Raw genomic sequence first — 6,000 nt, 5'->3', positions numbered from 1 at the left:
TGAAACTTGCTCAAAACGTTAGACAATGTCCTTCACAAGCACAATTTTGAGCAGCTTGGAAGAGTGAACCCATTTCCTGTTGCCTCAAATCCCTTTAGGAAGTTTTCCAGTGTCCAGCTGTGGGCTAGTACAATTATACAAAAGCCTACGAATTTTCTGAACTTTAAAATGTATGCATTCTGTTTTAATGACTCAAGCGACTTTCTGGTTTTCGTTTTAGATTTTTGGTAGTCTTCTAATGGGAGAAGTTATAGAAACAATTTTTTTTATAAATGGTTAACAGTACAAATAATTAGAATAATGGAAAGCAAATTCTCTGCATAGCTTCACATTCCCCACCTTACCCCGCCGCGAATACAATTCCATTTCCTGTATATACTTTCAGACTTGATGTTGATATGTTGCTCTTACCACATCAATAATATCCACCTACCTCACTCTTTTTGACAACTGATTATTACACCTATATATGCCGGCTAAAAATATTGAGTAATTAACTAGTCCTGAATTGTTGGGCATTCTGAATGTTTCTAATTTTTCTATGCCAAAATTGTTTTAGTGAACATCATTGTACACGTGAATTTACAAGTAGCAGACGAGTATGAGTAATATGATTCCATCTTTATTCATAAAGAATCACATAAACATAAATTTAGGGCACCAGGTCAAAAAGTTTTACTAATATAAGTGGTCCATCAAAAAAGTGTATAGAGACCAGGGCTCGCTACAGCATTGTGTGTTCATTTTGGAATTTTTCCAATACACTAGGCAATAATTGTGCCTCATTAGTCTAAATTGCATTTTTAAATTATCAGGGAAGCTGATCAACTTTTCTAAATTTCTTGATTTTTCAATATTGCTTTACTAATTGTAAAAAATTAAAACATTATAAATATACCTGGCTGGTATGGCTCAGTGGATTGAGTGCTGGCCTGCGAACCAAAGGGTCACTGGTTCAATTCCAGGTCAGGGCACATGTCTGAGTTGTGGGCCAGGTCCCTGGTGGGGGGCGTGCAAGAGGCAACCACACATGGATGTTTCTCTCCCGCTCTCCCTCTCTTCCCATCTCTCTAAAAATAAATAAATCTTTAAAAAAACATTATAAATACATATTATAAGTAAAGTAAAATTCTTAGGATCATGTTAGTTATATAAAACAAAAAGAGTTTGTCCACTGGGCACCAGCAGAGCCAAACACTGAACACTGAGAATTGAAGTCAAGAAATATTTTATTGATGAATGACACCATCCAGAAGAACATGAAGCTGATACTCAAAAGCCTGAACTCCTCCAACTCTTCCAATGGTTTTTAGGTTACAGATTATGCAAGGCAAAATCATAGGACTCTGTAGGTGAGGGGTTCAGAATGTTCTGGAAGCTGATTGGTCAGAGGTGAGGTTGAGGACAGCTCAGGTCTTCTGGCATCCCTCTGTCTGCCTCATGGTGTCAGTCCACCTTAGGGCTACTGTCTTCTGCTGCCTCAGTGGTTGCATGCATGCATATACAATGTTGATATTAATATCCTTGCATGTATATCTTTGTACACTTTTCTGATATTTTCTTGGGATACAATGGAAATCTTGGGTCAAAAGGATTTCATCTGTTTAAGGATTTTGTTATATATTGTCAAACTGCCTTCCACACAGCTTGTATTAATATATCCATGAATACGCTCATCTTTCCCAATAATGGGCATTGATAGTCTTTTAAATCTTAGACATTCTGATAGGTGAAAAAGATATCTCAGTGTTTTAATTTGCATATTTTGATTACTGGCAAGGTTACATATCAATTATATGTGTATATAGCTTTGCACATTTGTAACAAAGGAACTATTTTGTCAGAAGTTTTGCAGTCTTAATTTTAGTCAGTATTTCCAATTCCTGTGTTAAAAAGTTGTACCAATTTGTGTTCCATCAGGCAATGTGTGAGGCTGTTGGTTTCTCCATACCCTCACCCATATTATTATATATTATTGTATTACTGCTGATCTAAAAACAAGGCATTATTCCGATTATCTCTATTTATATTTGATTACTGTTGAGGCTGAATATTATTTTTATTGGCCATTCATAGTGGCATCTTTGCTCATTTTTATATTAAAATTTTACCTAAAGCAGGAAGAAAAGTAAAAGCAGCCTGAAAATGATAAAATCTCAACCATAGCCCTAGAAGAAGCATAGAGCAGAAAAACTGGCCTAAGGTAATGCATTAAGCAAAGGAAATCCTCCTCCCTCACACCACACATTGAATATAAAATAATAATAATAGGCCAAATTTATTGTCTTTGGGAAATTATACATGTCTTCTGGCTCTTCTTTCCCAGAGTGCATATACCTTGATTCTTCCATCTGAAGTATGCACTCTTAATATGTGGGAGAAATCTATATTTTAACTGCTATAATGATCTAGAGAGGTAATAGATTTAAACTGGAGGCTTTTGCAGAAGACGTTGAATTGAACACAGGTGTTTACTTCTCTAAAACGAGTAGAAACAATTATAAAGAAATGCAAAGTAAATTCATTCATAAAATTAGTGAAAGGGGAGAGGACAGTGAACCAAAAATTTGATAAATTCCTGAAATAAATGCAGATTAGCTCGAACTGAAGAATAAATCACAGTGGAGGGCATCGCAGCCCAGCAGATCTCTGGAATGGCTGCAGCAACAGAGCAAAGCATTTTCATTGAAGAATATAATATAATCAAATCTTATTGCCTCTTTTCTATTTTACTACTTTGTTTAAATTTCTCAAGAATGAATACCAAAACCTTGCTTAAATTCCTTTATAATGAGCACTAAATTTTTCGTTCTACCAATTTTTCATAAATTCATTGTTTTTCTTTGTCTAAATAGTATAAAAAGGGTGCCTCATTTGATAATTTTTTGATCCTCATTTTATGATCTGAGCATCATAATAATCTTCATACATGGCATAATACAAGGCCATTCAGGTGTCAGAGAAGTATATGAATTAGATTGAGACAAGATTGCACTGGATCATGTGTTTCTACAGGTTCACTTTTAGGAGCTGCCATTGATGTCATCAGGAATAACAAAATAGTTCCAGACTGGTCATATCCACATGAGTTTTTCTGTTTCATAGCACATAGAAGGGGATTACAAACTCAGCATCAAGTTGGATTGCCAGTGCAGCTGCTGCTCGAATCATATGGCAATGCCAGATCTAAGGGACAAATGTGGGATTAATTGCCCCACTGCATCCTTGCAGTTATGGAGGAGTAAAGTATTCTCTCCCAAAGTACTGGACTGGGCACATTCCCTCCACTGCCACATAATTGGTGTGTCCCATTCCAACTTCATCTTTTCTCCAGTCCCCCCTACTTGCTTTCAGACCTTTTGTCTTGATCATTGCCAAGAGATCCCTTTTTAGAAAGAGCTGCATTCAATGTCCAAATCCCCTGACTAAGGTGTGTGGACCCAGAGGAAGTAGAGTCAGAAATCGCCCCAGTGCTCAACAGTATCAGATACTAATGAAGTGTGGACAGTTCATTAAATACTTTGACTATTGGTCCATTACTGGGTGACACAACTGAAAAAGTTGCACCATTTGTCAGGCTGTAAACAGGTTGGAGAGCTGAAAGCATGACACAGATAAGACACACAGAAACCACAATGGTGTGGTGGGAGTCGGCTGATCAGACTGGAACAACAACATGTAACCTCAAAAAATGTCGAAAGTGATGAGAATATCAGTAGCACTGAGGGGGACAGTCAAAAAGGTCTGATGCAAACAATCTGTCAGGAGCGAGGTTGGTCAATGCTCCATGTTTGGGCTAGAGTCACAGGTCTGGCATATAGTAGTGGTTTCTGCACCAGAAACATAGTCCTTTACTTTGTGCCCAGTCCCTGATGGCAGATGTATTGTCATGTCTGTTGGCAAGCTGGGCAGTGCAGGCTTGATCAGCAGGTTGATTTTAATTGGTATTATCAGAGAAGAGACATTTACTGTGGACATCTCTGTAAGTACCCAGAAATTCCATCAGCATCCATACTTTATTTCTCATTTATGATCCCCATAAGATGTGTTTTTAACCTTCTAGTGTACAGTCTAACAAGTGGCAGATCAAATAACTAGGCCATTGGCAACAGGCTCAGGGTCAGTAAAAATATAAAAATTTCATCAAATGGAGGGTCGGCTGGACTTAGAACAACAGTCTTAGGTTCTGCCCATTGAACATAAGTGTGATAACACTGAAGTCAGTTTCTGGCAGTCAACCACCAGGACATCACCTATACAGTGGAAGCTTTGGATATCAGAGGATAAAAGCACTCACATTAAGTGCTGACCCCCGACCCACCAACACACACACACAAACATACACTGGTAGCAAATAGCAGATTTGGCTCAGCTAGCACTTCTCTCATTGCGTCAGTGCCCTCAGTGGGAGAAATCTCTGTTTATGAGCATTTACACTACAAGTATTTTAGCACATTAATTTTCTTATACATTTTCACAACAGTAGATTGAATTGTTACAGAGGGCACCATCCACAATGTCACTTAACTATTTTCCTTCACTTGAGAGTTTTCTCAAACCCTATCAGTTGAGTACAGGCTCTTTGTGTTCCTCACACAAACCAAGCCAAGGAATTTAACACCTCTGTATTTCAGAAGTAAACAGCAGCTCTGGGTAGTTCCAGGCAGGGAAGGAGAGAAGGGGGCAGGGAGAAGTCTGTAGGAGGCCAGCCTGAGGAGGAAGGCTGGAGGCTCGCTCTTCTTCTTTGTCTCCTAGCCCCAGGAGGTAACTGCACCTGGAGTCTTCCTTTCTTCCTCCTCAAATACCACAATGTGCCACAACTCTCCTCTGGAGACCTCAGTGCTATTGGCCACCTCTGAGTTCAGCTCCCTCTCTCTGCCGTAAGACAGTTATAAGAGTTTAATTGCCTCCCCTTACACATTCCCCTGCATACTTTTTTTTAAAGTTATTTTTTGAGAAAGGGGAAGGGAGGGAGAAAGACAGGAAGAAAATATCTATGTGTAAGAGATACAGTGATAGGATCTGTTGCCCTCTCACCCAGCCCACAACCCAGGCATGTGCCCGGATTGGGAATCTAAACAGCAACTTTTTGCTTTGCAGGCCAGCATTTAATCCAGGGCTCATTTTTATTCTTTAAAGCAGCTGTAATCAATGCAGAGGAAGAAGGGAGGGCACCAAGTGGTGTGCAGGAAGAGCAGCTCTGCACCAGTAAACAAGACTTCATTTACTTTCAGTTTGGAGTAGCTGCCCACTTGGGCTCAGTGAATGAACTTCCTAATGGTTTTTATTACCTAAAGCTGTCCTCATTTCTGACAGTGTTTACTTCAGCTTTGGTGACTCCATTGACTCATTAACCATAGTCATATTTCCTTTTAACTAGGGCTCCAGACCTGGCTGTTCACTGTCATGATAACATCTTGTCCTTTACATACCCAGAGAAGAAGGATCTAGGCCTAAGGTACCAAACTCAGAGGAAAAGATCAGATTTGTTGTGAAGGTAGGGGGAATTGGAGGAAGGTAGTCAAAAGGTAAAAACTTCCAGTTACAAGAGAAATAAGTACTAAGGATGTAATGTACAGCATGATGTCCATAGTTAACCACTGTAGTATGATATTTAGGGAAGTTATTAAGTGAATAAATCCAAAGAGTTCTCATTACCAGGAGAGCCTTTTTTTCCATTTCTTTTTATTGTATCTATATGAGATGATGGATGTTAACCAGACTTACTGTAGTAATCATTTCACAATATATGTAAGTCAAACCTTTATGTATACTTGAAACTCATACAGTAATGCATGTCAATTATATGTTAATAAAATGGGGTTGCAGAAGAGGACTAAGACACCCAGTGATGGAATATTATAACAAAGACTGGATGAACTTCTTTTTACAAGATTTTACTTACTTATTTTTAGAGAGGGGAAGAGAGAGAGAAAGAGAGGAAGGGAAACAGCAATCCATATGTGGTTGTATTTCACTTGCCCCCTGCTGGGGACCTGG

The 6,000-nt window shown here is 38.8% G+C and overlaps 1 protein-coding gene across 1 annotated transcript in view; it reads left to right on the top strand.

The window, feature by feature from the left end:
* The first annotated feature begins 5,434 nt into the window (after window positions 1–5,434).
* MOSPD1 (motile sperm domain containing 1) overlaps window positions 5,435–6,000 on the top strand; it is a 79,418-nt gene continuing 78,852 nt past the window's right edge. The window contains exon 1 of the mRNA XM_054577049.1: window positions 5,435–5,458. The gene's annotated coding sequence lies outside the window, so the exon portion shown is untranslated. The remainder of the gene's footprint in view (window positions 5,459–6,000) is intronic.

This window comes from Pteronotus mesoamericanus, unplaced genomic scaffold (genome assembly GCF_021234165.1).
Source record: "Pteronotus mesoamericanus isolate MK-2021 breed Mesoamerican mustached bat unplaced genomic scaffold, CSHL_Meso_final contig_40, whole genome shotgun sequence".
Classification (NCBI taxonomy): domain Eukaryota; kingdom Metazoa; phylum Chordata; class Mammalia; order Chiroptera; family Mormoopidae; genus Pteronotus; species Pteronotus mesoamericanus.
This window is presented reverse-complemented; position numbering and strand designations above follow the sequence as displayed.